Source organism: Pinus tabuliformis, chromosome X, assembly GCF_031772625.1.
Source record: "Pinus tabuliformis cultivar Carrire ecotype Pingquan chromosome X, CPIR1, whole genome shotgun sequence".
NCBI lineage: Eukaryota > Viridiplantae > Streptophyta > Pinopsida > Pinales > Pinaceae > Pinus > Pinus tabuliformis.
The window spans coordinates 503,948,260-503,966,385 of record NC_142308.1 but is presented as its reverse complement, the minus strand read 5'-3'; the positions used below and the strand labels follow the sequence as shown (position 1 = coordinate 503,966,385).

The 18,126-nt window shown below is 37.4% G+C and overlaps 1 pseudogene; it reads left to right on the top strand.

The window, feature by feature from the left end:
* LOC149140890 (uncharacterized) overlaps positions 1-5,242 on the top strand; it is a 33,496-nt pseudogene extending 28,254 nt beyond the window's left edge.
* The last annotated feature ends 12,884 nt before the right edge of the window (positions 5,243-18,126 follow it).

Here is an 18,126-nt window from a genome sequence, read left to right as displayed (position 1 = left end):
TCCTTTCCAGTGGAATCTTATGTTGAATGATGTTTGTGTCATAGGTCTTAAGATCACTGTACTCCCAAAAAAAAATATCAGCAAATTGTTTCATCAGGGTGCAATACTCGGAACTTTGGGCAGCAGACAAGTGAGTGGACTGGTTAATGTACTTTGGATGGGCTATACTCCCTACATCATTATGATCAAATAGCTTCTCTAGAGGCACCAATCCTTTGGGTATATGGTTACTAGGCAGCTGAACAATGTTATTCTAACCAATTTCGTCCTTTAGCTTGGACTGGTCACATTCTCCAATGGTTTCATTTTCTTGGTCAATGTGCATTTCAAAAAATTCATCAATGACTTTTAAAAACCTATTAATTTCATCATCATCTTCAAAAACTTTCCAGTATTTGACATTGTCAGGTAGAGATGGTCTATATTTCACCTGAACTTCATAAGTCAATTTAGGAGGCAAAGGAGGAATAAACGTGCTAGCAGACACAACAAGGGAATTAGCAAGCTGGTTCTTCATTCTAGGGATGTAAGAAATGCTGAAACTATTAAAAGAACCCTTGAGCTTCCATACCTCATCTTTGTATGCTTTCAGCCTTGGATGCTTTGCTTGGAAAGTTTTGTTGACCTACTGAATGATAAGGTCTGCATCTCCAAACACCTTCAGACCTTTGATGCCCATTTCTTTAGCAGCATTTAAGCCCAATATCAAGGCTTCATACTCTGATATGTTATTTGTGACCTGAAAAGTTAACTTGAAAGATAGATGAATGCATTATTGTGTGGGGGACACAAGGACTACACCTGCCCCTGCAGCATCCTTAGAAAGCTCCATCAAAGAACATGTCCCAAATTTGTGGGCCTTCTTCCTCTATGATCTGGAAAACCGGTTTCTTAAGCTGCATGGAGGCCAACTGGGATTCTTCAATCTGAATAATATAGGCTCCAAAGTCAGTGTCAACAGCATAGATGGGATGATTAGTGGGATTCCTTTAATCACTGATTATATAAGCCAAGTAAGCTTCCCTGTATAATCTCCTACCCTCACCTCCAAAAACTAGGACAATAACATATGATAGATCATTTTGCAGTGTTCCACCTAATCTCTTGATCCAACCTCTGGAGAGAAACATGCCAAAATTGGGGGGTACATCTGCTACCACAATATCCATCATCATGTCTTCATGGGCAGTTGAGACAAGGTGGTGGTTAGGTCCTTGATTAATCCCAAGCATTTCACTTTTCTAGAGTTAAAAGAAAATAGGTCATGATAAGACTTGGTAATGTCATGACCCAACTCATCCATGATATCCTTGGGCATTAGATTATGGCTAGCTCCTGTGTCCAGAAGGAAGTTGTGAAGGATTTTGTCATGAATAGTCAAGGATACATATAATGATGGGGAGCTGTCATCACAATTTTCAATCATTGGGCTGAGAACAATAGTTGGTTTGTCGTCTTGCAGATTTACATAGTCAGTGGAGGCTTGGATGGCTTTAGGCTCAAGGGCCTCGAGGATAGATCTCTTGAAGGACTCATTCTTCACTAGTTCAATCAGAGGTATAGGTATGCTTAGCTTCTGAATTTCTGATTCAAAAATAAAAGGAGAAGGAGACTTGTCAAGGCCTCTTACCTCATGAGTTGGAGCTTTGAGGATGATGGGATCAACTACCGGTCGTTTCTGCTTTTTAACTTGTCGTATCATAGGGACAACAGCTCTCTGAACAGGAGTTTCCTTGGCATTATTTATATTCGACCTCAAATTATATCTGTGTTGATCAGCAGTTTGTAGAACAACTCCACCATCCCACTCTTAGCTGATCTTGTCATTGAATAATGACTTTTCATAGGCAGATGAGGTCAAAAAGGAGGCAATGCCTTTGTCTTCTAGACAATGGATCTCATCATCTTCTTCAAACTGCTCTTCTTCCATGACTACATTCTAGAAAGGGGTCTTCACCCTTTGGTCTTCATTGGCATCTTTGCTTCTTTGCAAAACTTGGAACTTCTCATTAGCTCTTCTATATGGATTTGGATTTCTAGGAGCAAAGGTATTAGGAACTCTTCCTTTCCCATGGTGCTGCTCAACCTTTAATTTGGAGATTTCAGAGGCTAATGACTCTATCATCTTGGTCATTTTATCTATCTTGGGATCTGAAGATGATGAATATTTTCCCCTCTGTCTCCTTCTATCAACATTCCCCTTGAGCTTCTCTGTAGCCATGATGTTTGATTCTACTTCCAAGGCTGTGTCCTGCATATCAGCTAAGGTAGCACATCGTCTCTCCCTCAACAATAGATAGAAGTCAGAATCAAAGGCACTAGCATAGGTGAGTTTAGTAGAGGTAGTGGTGGGTTTTACTTCAGCTGGTATCTTGTTGTACATGCAGTTAAACCTCTTATTAAAATCAAACAACAACTCACCATTTTACCTCTTTAAGTTCCCAAACTCGGTGTGGTAGTAGAGTAGATCCTTCTTATCCCACCAATGCTTCAGGAATGCATCATCTAAAGCCTCAATATCTGCTATAGAACTCGGGGTTAGTTCTCTGAACCATTTTCTAGCCTCTCCATCTAGACTTTAGACAAAGACTCTCATCCATACATCATCTTCACTAATGTCCACGTTATCAACATAGCTATAGAATGATTCAAGATGTTCCTCAGCTGAAACACCTTCAGTCCCAGTGAACTTAGGCCTATACTTTTGATATTCTCTAGTAGGGATGGCATTCAAAGGAGTGGGCAGTACTAGAGGTCCATACCTAGTAGCTATGATTCTTTCCATTTTGGTAGGTGCTTGTGGTCTTGCCATAGCTGTGGCGACTATAAGGGTAATGGAAGTCTAAATGACAGAGGGCTGAGGAGTGACTGATAAGACTAAAGGAGTATGATGGATAGGATGAGAGGCTTCCTTCAGGCTTAGAATGGAAGGAGGACCTAAAGAATAAGGAGCTCTATGAATCTTTGAGATTTTTTCTTCACTGCTAGTATTAGATGCTATACTCTCAACATGTATATGTTCTATTATAGGATTTTCTTGAAGAGATATAGAATATTTTTTAGAGCTACCTGAACCTGATGCTCCTTTCTGTAATGCGTTTCTTTCTTTGATGATTTTTTCAGGGTCAGATACTGCATCAACTTGTGGTTTCTGAGGATTTCTCTGAGTATCCTCACAAACTGAGCCAGAACTATGAAGTGGAGTCTCCAAGAGGTTCTTCCTCCAGTAGAGTCGCCAGATAGATGAATATAACCAAAAAAGTGCCCATAATTTGTCTATCATCAAAGCTGATCTTTGTCGTCTCCCAGGAAAGCTGATCTTCAGTCTCCTCTCCCTGGAAATGGTGCCAATTATGTTAGCACTCTAGGAAGCTCTCCTAGGTTGTAGCTCAGAGATGCCTGGAAACATATAAATCTTCAATATCGTTCTCTGAACTATTGGAATGGATTAGGGTTTGGATCAAGTCAGATGACTGTTTCAACTCTATTTTCACTTAAAACATGCATGAACACCCTTAGCTTGACAAGGCTTTCAACCACTAATTCTTAATAGTTTATAGATTCAATGAATAGATGGAGAATCCTGACTGTAGCAGCAGATACATAAATAAACACATATGAATGGCTAGCTACAGAAAGTAAATGAAGCTTACAAATCTAATTTATCAACGCAGAGATAAGATGACAATTATTTGGCATTCAACAGAGAAGAAAATATGAATAACCCATTCAAGTGCAAGCTTAGAATAGAGGGAAAGATGTTGATTGAACATATAACAACAAAAGAAGCTTGTATTACTGGAGTGAAGATGAGGCACTGAGAGGAGCAGTGTCTCCATAGTCTCCAAAAGTTGAACCCCTGATACTTCTAACTTTCAGCCATTTATAGGCTTTTTATAATGCTCTCAGGCTCTCTAAGGCTCAAGGTGTCTTAATCTATCCCCTCTGGCTTCTAACTACTTGATGCCATGATTAGATAGACATGAGCCAGAGGTCTCTTTTTCTAACAACACAGTAACCAAATTCTGGTAATTTTGCCGCGCTGTCAGGTAGCTCGCTCATGCCAGCGATGCTCCATGATCACTTTTGTTGGTTCGGCTGCATCGTGCTGTGGCTTTTTCCCCTTCCAGCCATCTGTCTCCTAGCCTCTGTCCTGTAACGGAATGGGTCTTCAGGCCTTTGAAATCCTTTCGAATACTAAAAACGACTATTTTCTATTTTACACAGAGAAACACTGCAACACTGTGAAATTCCGCCAAAACTCTGTTCATTCTGGACTTCAAAAGTCCTTAAATATGGTCTATTCCTCTATCAGGTCCGTCCTCATCACTATCACAAGTCGCTTCGGCCTTGCTCCTTTGTATTTTAAAAATACATTAAAAATCGTGAAAATAACATGAAAATTGGCTCCCTCCGGACTTCAAATATTATATATTTCCCTTCACGAACCCTTTCAGGTCCAGGTCTTATCACATCAATGTTGTTTCTTTGTATTTCATTAAATAATGAAATATGTGAAAATACATTAAAAAATGCCTTTTGGCGGATCTCAAAATCTATGCAATAATGTTTATATAGTCATCGGGTCCGGCTAATCGCATCACATACATGTATGGGTATAGGCCCTGCTCCATAATGTTTCTCCGATTGCGATATCGCGATGCGATTAGTTGCAATCACATATCGCGATAGCCCCGGGCCGTTGTAAGCGCTCTGTTGTGGTTGCCGATTGCGATTTGCCGATCAGATCTGGACCGTTGATCGGCCAGATCTGACGGCTATTGTGCCTTCACTTGTTTATGCCTCCGATACTCTGTTTTTCACTATTTTTACGTGTTTTTGGCCTCTTGATAGTGTTTATCCGCCATTCTAAGGGCTCTTCTCATGCGATTGTTTTGATCTTTGGCATGATTTTACGAGATTTTGAAGACTTAGAGAGCATATTTGGATCCATTTGGATCAAGACCAGATGCGAGAGTAATATTTTGGAAGTCCGGCTTATGGCCAAAGTGGAGCAAGAGGAGACATGGCCGTCAGAGCTAAAACAGGGGACATTTCCACTTAAAATAGCAGCACTGCACCTCAGGGGCTAATAGGACCATTCAGATATTACACAATGGTGGGAACAAAGGGAGGAGTTCCTCAAATGTATTCAAACATTACAAAGAAAGGGGCTTCATGGACATGGGTATTTAGTTGTTAGTTCTGGATGTAGAAGCCTTGTTCTCCTCTATTTTTCTGAATATGAAATTCTTCTGCCCTTTTGGTATTGTTGGTCGTCCATGGAAACTTCAAAAATCACAGAGATTGTACAAATATAATTGTTACCATGGGCAGAGGCAGGCTTGAATGACATACTTTTAAGAAAAAGTGCTTACCATAATTTTTGAAAAAATTATTTTATATTTTATGGTGAAAACATTTTGGTAATTATTGCACTTTGTAAATCTAATGTACATGTATAGGTTTGTTGATTTTCCTAATAATCATCTTGAATTTTGATAATAATCGTAGTTTGTAAATCTAATGTATGTATATAGGTTTGTAAAGGTTTTCTTGTTTTGATGACATTTTTATGTTCAGTGCAAAATTTGAATATTGTAGTTGTTCTAAGAATTGGGCACTTAGGTTTTCAAATTTTGATCATGCTATGTGCTTCTGTCCATTTTGGCCCTTCATGTTCCATTTCCTCTTGGAATTGATCATTGTAATAGTTTGATAAGTAAATACCCAGAGAATAAAGAATCATCCTTCAAACCTGTTTCAATTGTTCAACCACCAACAATAATAGGTAAACTCAATGTCGTTGAGGAAGATGGTGATGGAAAATTTGAAATGGTAGATGAAAATTCAAAGACTGATGTGACTGAACATGGCAATCTTCATTTTTCTCCTCTTGAGTTTAAAAATATAACACTCCGTAACTTCTCAAATATTTTTGAGGGAAACCTTTCTTACACTCAGAGCTTTGGTCATATTAATGTGAAGGTTGATGGAAAGAAGCTTCTAGAAATGTGACACTCATGATTATGTACAACCCAATTTTCAAGGCCCCTGTCATCTTGTAGAAGAACACTTAGCCTACAAACACAATAGGGATTATCAAAATGACATTCAACATGATGCTATTCCAGAGCTCCTTCATGATAGTTATGGATTGAGGATATCGTATTTTGGCAATTTTCCCATACTTGAAAACAATAAGGATCGAGCCTTTTCTGGCATGTGAAATGAACAAATCACTCCGATATCCACCAATTTTGTACCTTGTCTAGGAAATGCACTACAGAAGGAAATGATCATGTCACACTTCTCCAAGAATGATGACTTAGAAGATCCATCAGATGGTTAGATTTTCAATGAAAGGTGGAACAAAACCTTGAATGCAGGTGATGAAGAGAGTTGTATGGTATAAGAGTAGGTTTGGGAAGCCTTGAAGGTAAAGGAATCTAAATTATCTAAAAACAAGAGTAATGGAGCCATTGGTACCTACAGAAATAATTTTTTTGATATGAGTTTGAACAAAATAATAATGTGATTCCTATGCTGAAATATGATGATGATCATTAGTCCATCCCTTTGGCTAATTCGTATGGTAAAGTGAAGGTTAGTTGCTCCCTGTTTTTCAATTATAGTTTTGAATACCATGGATTTTGTCAAAATTTTGAAATGTTGGATGAAAATGGAAATTGTGATGAGAAGGAAGAACAACGGTGTCTTCAAGTTGAAAAGGTGGATATCTATGCACCTGATCCTATGGCAAATCTAACTCACAAAGTAAAAACTAACGAAAAGTTAGAATTAGAATGGAAACATGAGATCCAAGAAACGTCTTTGTTCCATTGATAACAAAAACATCTACATACAACTCAAACACTGGAGAACTACGTCATATATTGTATTTTTTTGATGTACCTCATATATATGATTCAGACTATTTCAAGAAAGAACAACAGAGATATTCTTACACCTGAATTTGTCCAAAAACTGACTCGTATGTTCAGAAAAGGGAACAATAACATGGTAAATGTAATGAAGGTACATCATATATTGTATTTTTTGATGGACCTCCTATATATGATTTAGATTGTTTCAAGAAAGAACAATAGAGACATTCTTACACCTGAATTTGTCCAAAAAATGACTCGTATGTGCAGAAAAGGTAACAATAACATGGTAAATGTAATGAAGCTCTGAACATGAATAGAAGAGCCCTTCCTAAAGCACTTCCAGAACAAACTAGTCACCTCACTTGGAACAAAACAAAAATAGGAGGTATAATCTTTATTTTGAAGGTTCCCCTGTATATGACATTGATGCTGCACCCAAAGTAGAATAGTCTTTGTGTATGATCTAGACCCAGTGGAGGTTGAAAGCTTGTGGACGCTAATGGATCTATAGCCTGAAATATACAAAGGACATATGCCACAATGGGGAGAAACATTTCTCATCACAATGTATCTCCAGTTTCATATTTTCCCCAAATATGAGTTTCTATAACTTGCTATGGAACTTCCAACACACTGCCCAAGTTTTGATTCAAGCCTAATATATCAAAGAGTTTGTGAAGAAAAAGTAAAGAAGTGGTTAGGCTTAGAGAGAGAAAGAGAGAGAGAGAGAGAGAGAGAGAGAGAGAGAGAGAGAGAGAGTAATGGGTTTGGAACTTGCTCTTCCTGACAGTTATTGGCATATGTATGGACCCTTGTCTCATGTGGATAGACCTATGATGAGTGAGAAGGAGAGACGACCTCCTAGAAGGGTAGGCTTCCTTTCTCCCTACTCTTTTTTGATCTAATTATTTCGATGACAAATTATTACCCATTTCATTTTTTCATTCTTGTTGTTTTAGTGATTTCCTTAGCATGTAAAGATAAAGGATGTCTAACAATGATATTTTTCTTAATGTAGGAGTCTGAAGAGCACCAACCATCTTCTCTTCTGCAATCAGGTATTGTGTCTCGAAATATCATAGATATTTCCACAGAGATATCATATTTTCTGAAAGTTAGTCAAGGTGCATTAGAACATTAACCTGTATTGGGTCGACCTCCTCACCAGTCACATCAAAATAATAGCCCAACTTCACAATCAAGGTTGAGAACACTTCAAGTTTTTGTTCCTGGTGACAACAATTCAAGTTCTAGCTTGGCATCTTCATTCAATTTAACATATTCTGTTGGTCACCCTATGGCTTCAGTGAATGACTCTAGGTCAACAGGTACATAAATTCCATTAGGAATGGTACCAAAATCTTGGGAAAATGTTGGATCTTCCCTTGGCTCTGATACCCTGAGCTTTGAATTCATGTTTCCTGTGACACCATCATCGAGCAACATTCCATTCTCACAAAGGCAACAATCACAAAGACTTTCTTCTCTGTCTCCTATCACACAATCTGTATGGCCTTCTATGCAAACTCTACCACCTCTACCTCCATCTGCACCACCCCTTCAACATCAATAGTTTCAAACACTAAACCATCAACATTAGACTAATTTCATGAAGCCTAGTCAATCAAAAGTTCAACTTCCTTCTCTTTATTCCCAAGCTCATTCTTCACATTCCTTTCAACAATCTCCATGGTGAGATTTTAGTGTTCCCTTCTTACTTTTTGTTTTAAACAGGGAAAATATTAGTGGATCGAGACTGCATGGGCTTTAGATAGTTGGGTTGATTTTGTATCACAACACATATGGCATTTATCTGGATTTATCTAGCTAATTGGGATCTTTTTGTACAACTATAGACACTAAATTATTTCTATTTATTTGGGTAATTCAACTTTGCTGCAAGCATGTCCTTTTCCAGTATGGGAATATTACGATGAAATATAGTTGGTTTACAACCTTTGAAAAAATATCTTGGTTAAGAAGCCATAAATGGGGAGTTTTCTCTACCAGATATGCCAAGGGCTTGCACCTAGTCCCATATCCAATAAGACTTGCATACACAAGCATGATGACTTTCTTGGATGGACGTGATGGCCCATGGGAGGAAAAGGGATCTAAGATTTCATACCTCAGTTAGGGTATGAAACACACCATCTTTATCATCATACCAAGACCCTGTTGACCATTATAGTTACTTTTTATTGAGTTTTAACTGCCATTAGGATATATTTATGGGTGGACCTCCAAAGCCATGGTGAGAATGTGGCTGCCTAGTAAGTATGAAATTACAAATGAATGCTAACTTTGTCCACTTAAAAACAAGTATTTATGCCTTCCATACTAGCCAAATGCTTGAGAAATGCATTATGGCTACATGGATAACTTCTGTAGATCAATGACATCAACAATAACATTGTAGAATCTTATTGGATGTCATTCAATATATTACTATTACAGGGCACACATAATCTTATTTGATGTCATTCAATATCTTACTATTACAAGGCACACCTTCAGAAAATATTTTAGCATATTGCATTTTCCATTCTTGTGCAACACCATGGGCTTGTGAAGGGTGTCTCTGTTCTTAGTTACTTCAAGGTTTTCTAGTCAGCGTATGTTCACTCGACTACAATTGTCCTTGGGAAAATAACTTTATTAGACTCCAAACCAATTAAATTGCACAACTACGCTAATATAATTTTGGAATTTTTTAATTTCTACTACGTGTCTCTATTTAAATTCCCTTTATTGGTGGAATTCTCATTTTGCTGTCTGATACGAATCTGATTCTTGATAATGAAGCTCTTTGCACAGGCCCAATATTTTTCAAATAGCTAATGGATTCCACCAAACAACTAACAGTGCCTTGTGGCTAGAAATACCATTGGTGGGAAGGGATGTTTATGATCCATCTTGTGCCCAATCATTTTGGGATCCATAGAACAAATGTTCACCACAACCATAATGATATTTTTACGAAGACAATTCTAGTGGGCTTGATAGGATAATGCATTTCAATGCCATTCTTTATAATCTGCTTCAAGTTGTAAGTTGTGATAGACTGAAATGAAAGAGATTAATTTCACAAGGCAGTCATTTTTCTGTATTATAGCTGAAAGAAGAGTGAAGTTGCAAGAAATGAAGAAAATCCTTTATACAGGCTAACATGAATTTCTCTAGTATGGATATGAGTCTAGAGTATTCTGTTTTTTTATATCATTTTGTACATTGCACTGATAGGAGCAACTTTTGTAAGGCTAGAAAATTAGAATCCTAGAATTGTGAAGAGTTAAATATAGATTAAGATTTCAAGATTTCTCACACTACAGAGTCGACATGGTTGATAGCATTGAAAAACAACTGAATATGTTGTTTTTCCCATGTCAGACTTAGCCAACTATTATGCCACAATATTTTAATCTGAAGACTGAGACCAAGTAGAGGCATTTGTGATAACATGGATAGTTAAAAATGGCCATACTTTGTAACTTAGGTTTTTTAAATTAGGAACTTTATTTTATAATAAATTCATGCTATAAAGTTAAGTTGTGTATAGAAAATCCATGAAATTCTGCAATTTCTCTAATGAACAATCTGAAAACTAGTTTCTTTTCACTAAGACAGAGAATTTCTCTACTTGTTTGTAGCAGAACAGGAACATAAATAAATAGTCACACAATGACAAAAACACAATATTTTCTAGGGAACCGAATTGGGAAAACTCTCTGCTTTCTTAATAATTTTATTGATAGAATTGTGAGCAATAGAGCTCTTACAATAAACTTGTTTCAATAGAAAAATAGTCTTGTTCTCCCTGCTTGTCCTAAGTTGAAACACCTTGAAAGAACCCTGATCCTGCTTCCCTATTTCCTTGCACAAACCCCAAGGAAGTTCTCCTCTATCAACTGTGCATAGGTTCCTCCTTAGTATGCCCTTCCCACACAAGCTTCTGCACACAAACTCATGCTCTCTATTGCCTTGTCTCACCAACTCGTGCTCACAAAACAATGATCAATTATGTGCCTTTGTCCTCCTTATAAGCTTTTGACCCATCTAAAATTGGCAAGTTTATTTTTGGAACTCTGACATGTGATTGACTAGTTAAATGAGTCTAACTAACTCATGCAACTTGTCATAGCCACAAATAACCTTTGAGACTAGTCTCTTGTGATTTTCCAAAGCTAACTCGCACTAGGAGACAAATAATTGAGCCTCCAACTATTCACATGAGTAAAAGATGCTCTATGAACTCGTCTTGATTTTTAGGAACTCGTCCTAACTTTTAGGAACTTGTGCATGCTAAGGAAAATGTGGTTTTGGTCTCATTGATTAAGGTACAAGTAAAAGAAGGACCTTTCTCACTATTATTTTCAACACTCCCTTTCAGCGTGGAAGGTTCTTCTGAAGAAACCCATCCACTTGGATATGTCTCCAATACTACCATGTTCTCTGCTGTCACAACTGCTCCTTTTGAACTAGAAGACTTTTGTGCTTTCTTCTGCGGAACCTGATATAAAGACTTTTTATTTTTGTTAGAAAATTAGAAAGGCAGAAGTATTTTCTTATGTTGATAATTAATTATGATATTGTTATGTTATGGTCTTGAATTATAGTACCATTATTTGTGACAGCCTGGAGCCTTTGAACATTTCACCATATCCTTGTCAACCCTATCCATACATGAAAACATAACATTTCCATCATCTGAAATGTATCAATCCTAAATCATAATAAATGATTCATCACATTGTATTTATTTTTCATATCACATTTGGGCCATTGTTACCTTAACTGGTAAAGATACTTGTAGCCATAGTTACTAAACTCAACTGAGTTAACTTGGCTAGTATGACTCAGCTAGGATCTAAATCTGAGCAGATTAGATGGAGTCAAAGCTTAACTTGGACATAATTTAGGGTCTAACTCAGACTTGAGTAGAACTATCTCAGGATTTGACTTGGGCTTGGGCAAGAATCGGGTAAAACTTGACAGTTAAAAAACAAAAGTTTTGTCAAAGTTATTTTCTTTGAACAAATTTCCTGAATTAACTCCTAAGTCTTGCTTGATTTTAAGTCAAACCTTGTTTGTTTTTACATGTTGAGTTGGACCTAAAGCTTTATAGAAACAATTTCCATAATGCTATTTCATAGAAACATATAATTGAGCTTAGGATTAGATGATGTTTCCATAACTGTGTCTATCATTTAGAACCAAGATGCAATACATTCATATATTTGAAATCTGAGTGTCTTTAGAGATTGAACATTGTAGCAATACTTATAGGAGTATCGAACTTGAGGGCTTACTACAAAGGCACATGAAGAAAGAGGAGTGTGTATAGGGAAGGGCACTACACTTGTTTGATACTTGCACACATTTTGAGGGCATGCCAATAGAAATGTCAATGTTATTGGATACAATGGCGTTGGTTAGTTTCAGAAAAGTTCTCTTTGTCAAATATGTTGTTTTCATGGAGTAATATTTCCAACCAAGAGGATAAAGAATTGTCATGCCTAAGACATATTGGTTTTAATTCTTGCCTTTATTTGTGATTTATTAGTATTCCACCACTAATAGCTTCATTACGTAGATGTTCGTTTAGTAATATATTACAACAATGACTTTTTAAAGAAAATATATTCTTATTTGTTTGAATGTGATAAATTGGAAGGAAATTAGGCTTTGAATTAGAAAAAAATCTAATCAAATATAGGCCAATTGTCAGCTCATTAAAACCAAATAGGCATGACAATAATCAATGATTTTGGACATGATGAATTACAAAACCCTCCAACTCAAAAATAGGTTAACATATTCAATTTTGTCTGCATCAGAGAAAAATGAATGATTAACATTAAGTTTTCTTTGAATACTTATAGAATCATTTTAGAGATTCTAAATGGAAATTGCGTGTGTTAATCTTGCTCAATTAATTATAGGGAAAATAAAGGGAATACATAATTTTTTGGCCTTTGGGAATTGGATTCCTTTTCTCCTGGAATAGTACGTTGACAATTGAAGGTTACTATATTGAAGTTATATTCCTGATTAGTATCACAATTTTCAAAGTCTTGTCTTATTATCTTTTAGTTTCTTGTTGTAATCTTGTGTCAATAATATTTTTCTCCACCCATTAGATTTCTATTGAACAAATTTATTGTTGAAGTGTCACTATTTCTTAAAGATAACTAGAGGAAATAATACAACTACAAAAGTGGAGCATGAGAAATTCTTAGTAGAAATTGCTAGCTCTATTGTTTTTTACTATGTTAGATAAAATCAAAATTGCAACGTACCATAAGCATGGGAATTTGAAATATTGGGATAGAAATGTGTGCATCTATTTAAATTTATTACTTTAGTTGAAGATAACATTTCATCAAGAAATGTTGTACACTAGGAACACAATAGGTGAAAAATTTATTCTATGGTGACATTGTATTTTCTTTGTTTATACAGGTCATCTGGCCACATAACAACCACTATTGCCCAACTAAAGAAAACTTGTTTGAGTTTCTTGCTTTTCTGGGGAAAAATGACATTAATAATATTGTTGATGTTGAGGTATATATCGTATAAATCCTTTATAGTCTACTTTAGTTTATATTCTAGTGTTCATCGACTTTCATGTCTTATACTCTACATTGTATCTTCTTTTTTCTTTCAAAAAAAGAACTCAATATTGATGGTAAGAAGCATGGATTAAAGAAAGAGGAGAACAATAGCACTAGAGAAAAAAATCCAAATTAAAGAGAGAGAGAGAAGAGAACTCGTCTAGTGGTACCTGTTAGCCCCTAAGGTGCAGTGTTGTTATTTTTAGCGGAAATGTCCCCTGTTTTAGCTCCGATGGCCACGTCTCCTCTTGCTCTGCTTTGGCCATAAGCTGGACTTCAAAAATATTACTCTCACATCTATAATTGCATCAGGTCCTGATCCAAATCGATCCAAATATGCTCTCTAAGTCTTCAAAATCTCATAAAATCATGCCAAAGATCAAAACAATCGCATGAGAAGAGCCCTTAGAATGGTGAAGAAACACTATCAGGAGGCCAAAAACAACTAAAAATAGTGAAAAACAGAGTATCAGAGGCATAAACAAGTGAAGGCATAGTAGTCGTCATATCTGGCTGATCAACGGTCTAGATCTGATCGACAAATTGCAATCAACAACCACAACAGAGCGCTTACAACGGCCTGGGGCTATCGTGATATGCGATTGCAACTAATTGCATCGTGATATCACAATCAGAGAAACATTATGGAGCGGGGCCTATACCCATACATGTATGCGATGCGATTAACCAGACCCGATGGCTATATAAACATTATTGCATAGATTTTGAGATCCGCCGAAAGGCGTATTTTAATCTATTTTCACATATTTCATTATTTAACAAAATACAAATAAACATCGTTGATGCGATAAGACCCGGACCCAAAAGGGTTCGTGAAGGGAAATATATAATATTTGAAGTCTAGAGGGAGCCAATTTTCATGTTATTTTCACGATTTTTAACGTATTTTTAAAATACAAAGGAGCAAGGCCGAAGCGACTTGCGATAGCGATGAGGATGGACCCGATAGAGGAATACACCGTATTTAAGGACTTTTGAAGTTCGGAATGAACAGAGTTTTGGCGGAATTTCACAGTGTTGCAGCGTTTCTCTGTGTAAAACAGAAAACAATTGTTTTTAGTATTCGAAAGGATTTCAAAGGCCCGAAGACCCATTCCATTATAGGATAGAGGCTGGGAGATAGATGGCCAGAAGGGGAAAAAGCCACAACACGATGCAGCCGAACCAACAGAAGTGATCATGGAGCATCGCTAGCACGAGAGAGCTACCTGACAGCATGGAAAAATTACCAGAATTTGGTTACTGTGTTATTAGAAAAAGAGACCTTTGGCTCATGTCTATCTAATCATGGCATCAAGTGGTTAGAAGCCAAAGGGGATAGATTAAGACACCTAGAGCCCTAGAGAGCCCAAGAGCATTGTAAAAAGCCTATAAATGGCTGAAAGTTAGAAGTATCAAAGGTTCAAATTTTGGAGACTGTGGAGACTCTGCTCCTCTCAGTGTCTCATCTTCATTCCAGTAATACAAGCTTCTTTTGTTGTTATATGTTCAATCGTCATCTTTCCCTCTATTCTAAGCTTGCACTTGAATGAGTTATTCATGTTTTCTTCTCTGTCAAATGCCAGATAATTGTCATCTTATCTCTACGTTGATAAATTATATTTGTAAGCTTCATTTACCTTCTGTAGCTAGCCATTCATATGTGTTTATTTATGTATCTACTGGTACAGTCAATATTCTCCATCTATTCATTGAATCTATAAACTATTGAGCATTAGTGGTTGAAAGCCTTGTCATGCTGAGGGTGTTCATGCATGTTTTAAGTGAAAATAGAGTTGAAATAGTCATCTGACTTGATCTAAACCCCAGTCCATTCCAATAGTTCAGAGAACGATATTGAAGATTTATATGTTTCCAGGCATGTCTGATCTACAACCTAGGAGAGCTTCCTGGAGTGCTAACATAATTGGTGCCGTTGTTGGGGAGAGGAGACCGAAGCTCAACTTCCCTGGGAGACGACACAGATCCAACTTTGATGATAGACAAAGTCTCGACACTTTTTCGGTTGTAATCATCTATCTGGTGACTCTACTGGAGGACAAACTTCTTGGTGACTCCACTTCACAGTTCTGGCTCAATTTGTGAGGCATACTCGGAGAAATCCTCAGAAGCCACGAGCTGACCCAGTATCTGACCCTGAAAAAATAATCAAAGAAAGAAAGGCATTGCAGAAAGGAGCATCAAGTTTAGGTAGCTCTAAATAATATTCTATATCTCTTCAAGAAAATCTTGTAATAGAACAAATACATGTTGAGAGTATAGCATCTAATACTAGTAGTGAAGAAAAAATCTTAGAGATTCATAGAGCTCCTTATTCTTTAGGTCCTCCTTCCGTTCTAAGCCCGAAGGAAGCCTCTCCTCCTATCCATCATACTCCTTTAGTCCTATCAGTCACTTCTCAACCCTCTATCATTCAGACTTCCAGTACCCTTATAGCTACCACAGCTATGGCAGGACCACAAGCACCTACCAAAATGGAAAGAATCATAGCTGCTAGGTATGGAACTATAGTATTGCTCACTCCTTTGAATGCCATGCCTACTGGAGAATATCAAAAGTATAGGCCTAAGTTCATTGGGACTGAAGGTGTTTCAGCTAAGGAACATCTTGAATCATTCTATAGCTATGTTGATAACCTGGACATTAGTGAAGATGATGTATGGATAAAGTCTTTGTCCAAAGTCTAGATGGAGAGGCTAGAAAATGCTTCAGAGAACTAACCCCAAGTTCTATAGCAGATATTGAGGCTTTAGATGATGCATTCCTAAAGAATTGAGGGGATAACAAGGATCTACTCTACTACCACATCGAGTTTGGGAACTTAAAGAGGGAAAATGGTGAGTTGTTGTCTGATTTTAATAAGAGGTTTAACCGCATGTACAACAAGATACCAGCTGAAGTAAAACCCACCACTACCTCTGCTAAACTCACCTATGCCAGTGCCTTTGATTCTGACTTCTGTCTACTGTTGAGGGAGAGACAATGTGCTACCTTGGCTGATATGCAGGACGCAACCTTGGAAGTATAATGAAACATCATGGCTATAAAGAAGCTCAAGGGGAATGTTGATAGAAGGAGACAGAGGAGTGAGTCTTCATCATCTTCAGATCCCAAGATAGATAGAATGACCAAGATGATAGAGTCATTAGCCTCTGAAATCTCCAAATTAAAGGTTGAGCAGCATCCTGGGAAGGGAAGAGTTCCTAAGACCTTTTCTCTTAGAAATCCAAATCCATATAGAAGAGTTAATGAGCAGTTGCAAATTCTACAAAGAAGCAAAGATGTCAATGAAGACCAAAGGGTGAAGACCCCTTTCTAGAATGTAGTCATGGAAGAAGAGTAGTTTGAAGAAGATGATGAGATCCATTGTCTGGAAGACAAAGGCAGTGCCTCCTTTTTGACCTCGATTGCCTATGAAAAGTCATTATTCAATGACCAGATCAACCAAGAGTGGGATGGTGGAGCTGTTCTGCAAACTGCTAATCAACACAGATATAATCTGAGGTCAAAGATAAATAATGCCAAGGAAACTCCTGTTCAGAGAGCTACTATCCTTGCAATACAGCAAGCTAAAAAGCAGAAACGACCGGCAGTTGATCCCATCATCCTCAAAGCTCCAGCTCACGAGGTATTTGGCCTTGACAAGTCTCCTTCTCCTTTCAATTTTGAATCAGAAATTCAGAAGCTAAGCATACCTATACCTCTGATTGAACCAGTGAAGAATGAGTCCTTCAAGAGATCTATCCTCGAGGCCCTTGAGCGTAAATCCATCCAAGCCTCCATTGACTATGTAAATCTACAAGACGACAAACCAGCTGTTGTTCTCAGCCCAATGATTGAAAATTGTGATGAAAGCTCCCCATCATTCCATGTATCTTTGACTATTCATGGAAAAATCCTTCACAACTGCCTTTTGGACACAAGAGCCAACCATAATCTAATGCCCAAGGCTATCATGGATGAGTTGGATCTTGACATTACCAAGTCTTATCATGACCTGTTTTCTTTTGACTCTAGAAAAGTGAAATGTTTGGGATTAATCAAGGACCTAGCCATCACCATGTCTCAGCTGCCCATGAAGAACATGATGATGGATATTGTGGTAGTAGATGTACCCCAGAAGTTTGGCATGTTGCTCTCTAGAGGTTGGATCAAGAGATTAGGTGGAACATTGCAAAATGATCTGTCCTATGCTACTGTCCCAGTTTTTTGAGGTGAGAGTAGGAGATTATATAGGGAAGCTCAGTTGGGTTATATAATCAGTGATGGAAGGAGTCCCACTAATCATCCCATCTATGCTATTGACACTGATTTTGGAGCTTGTATTCTTCAGATTGAAGAATTCCAGTTGGACTCCATGCAGCTTAAGAAAACGGTTTGCCAGATCAGAGAGGAAGAAGGCCCACAAATTTGGGACATTTTCTTTAATGGAGCTTGCTCTAAGGAAGTTGCAGGGGCAAGTGTAGTCCTTGTGTCCCCCACACAAGAATGCATTCATTTATCTTTCAAGTTAACTTTTCAGGTCACAAATAATGTATCAGAGTACGAAGCCTTGATATTGGGCTTAAACGCTGCTAAAGAAATGGGCATCAAAGGTC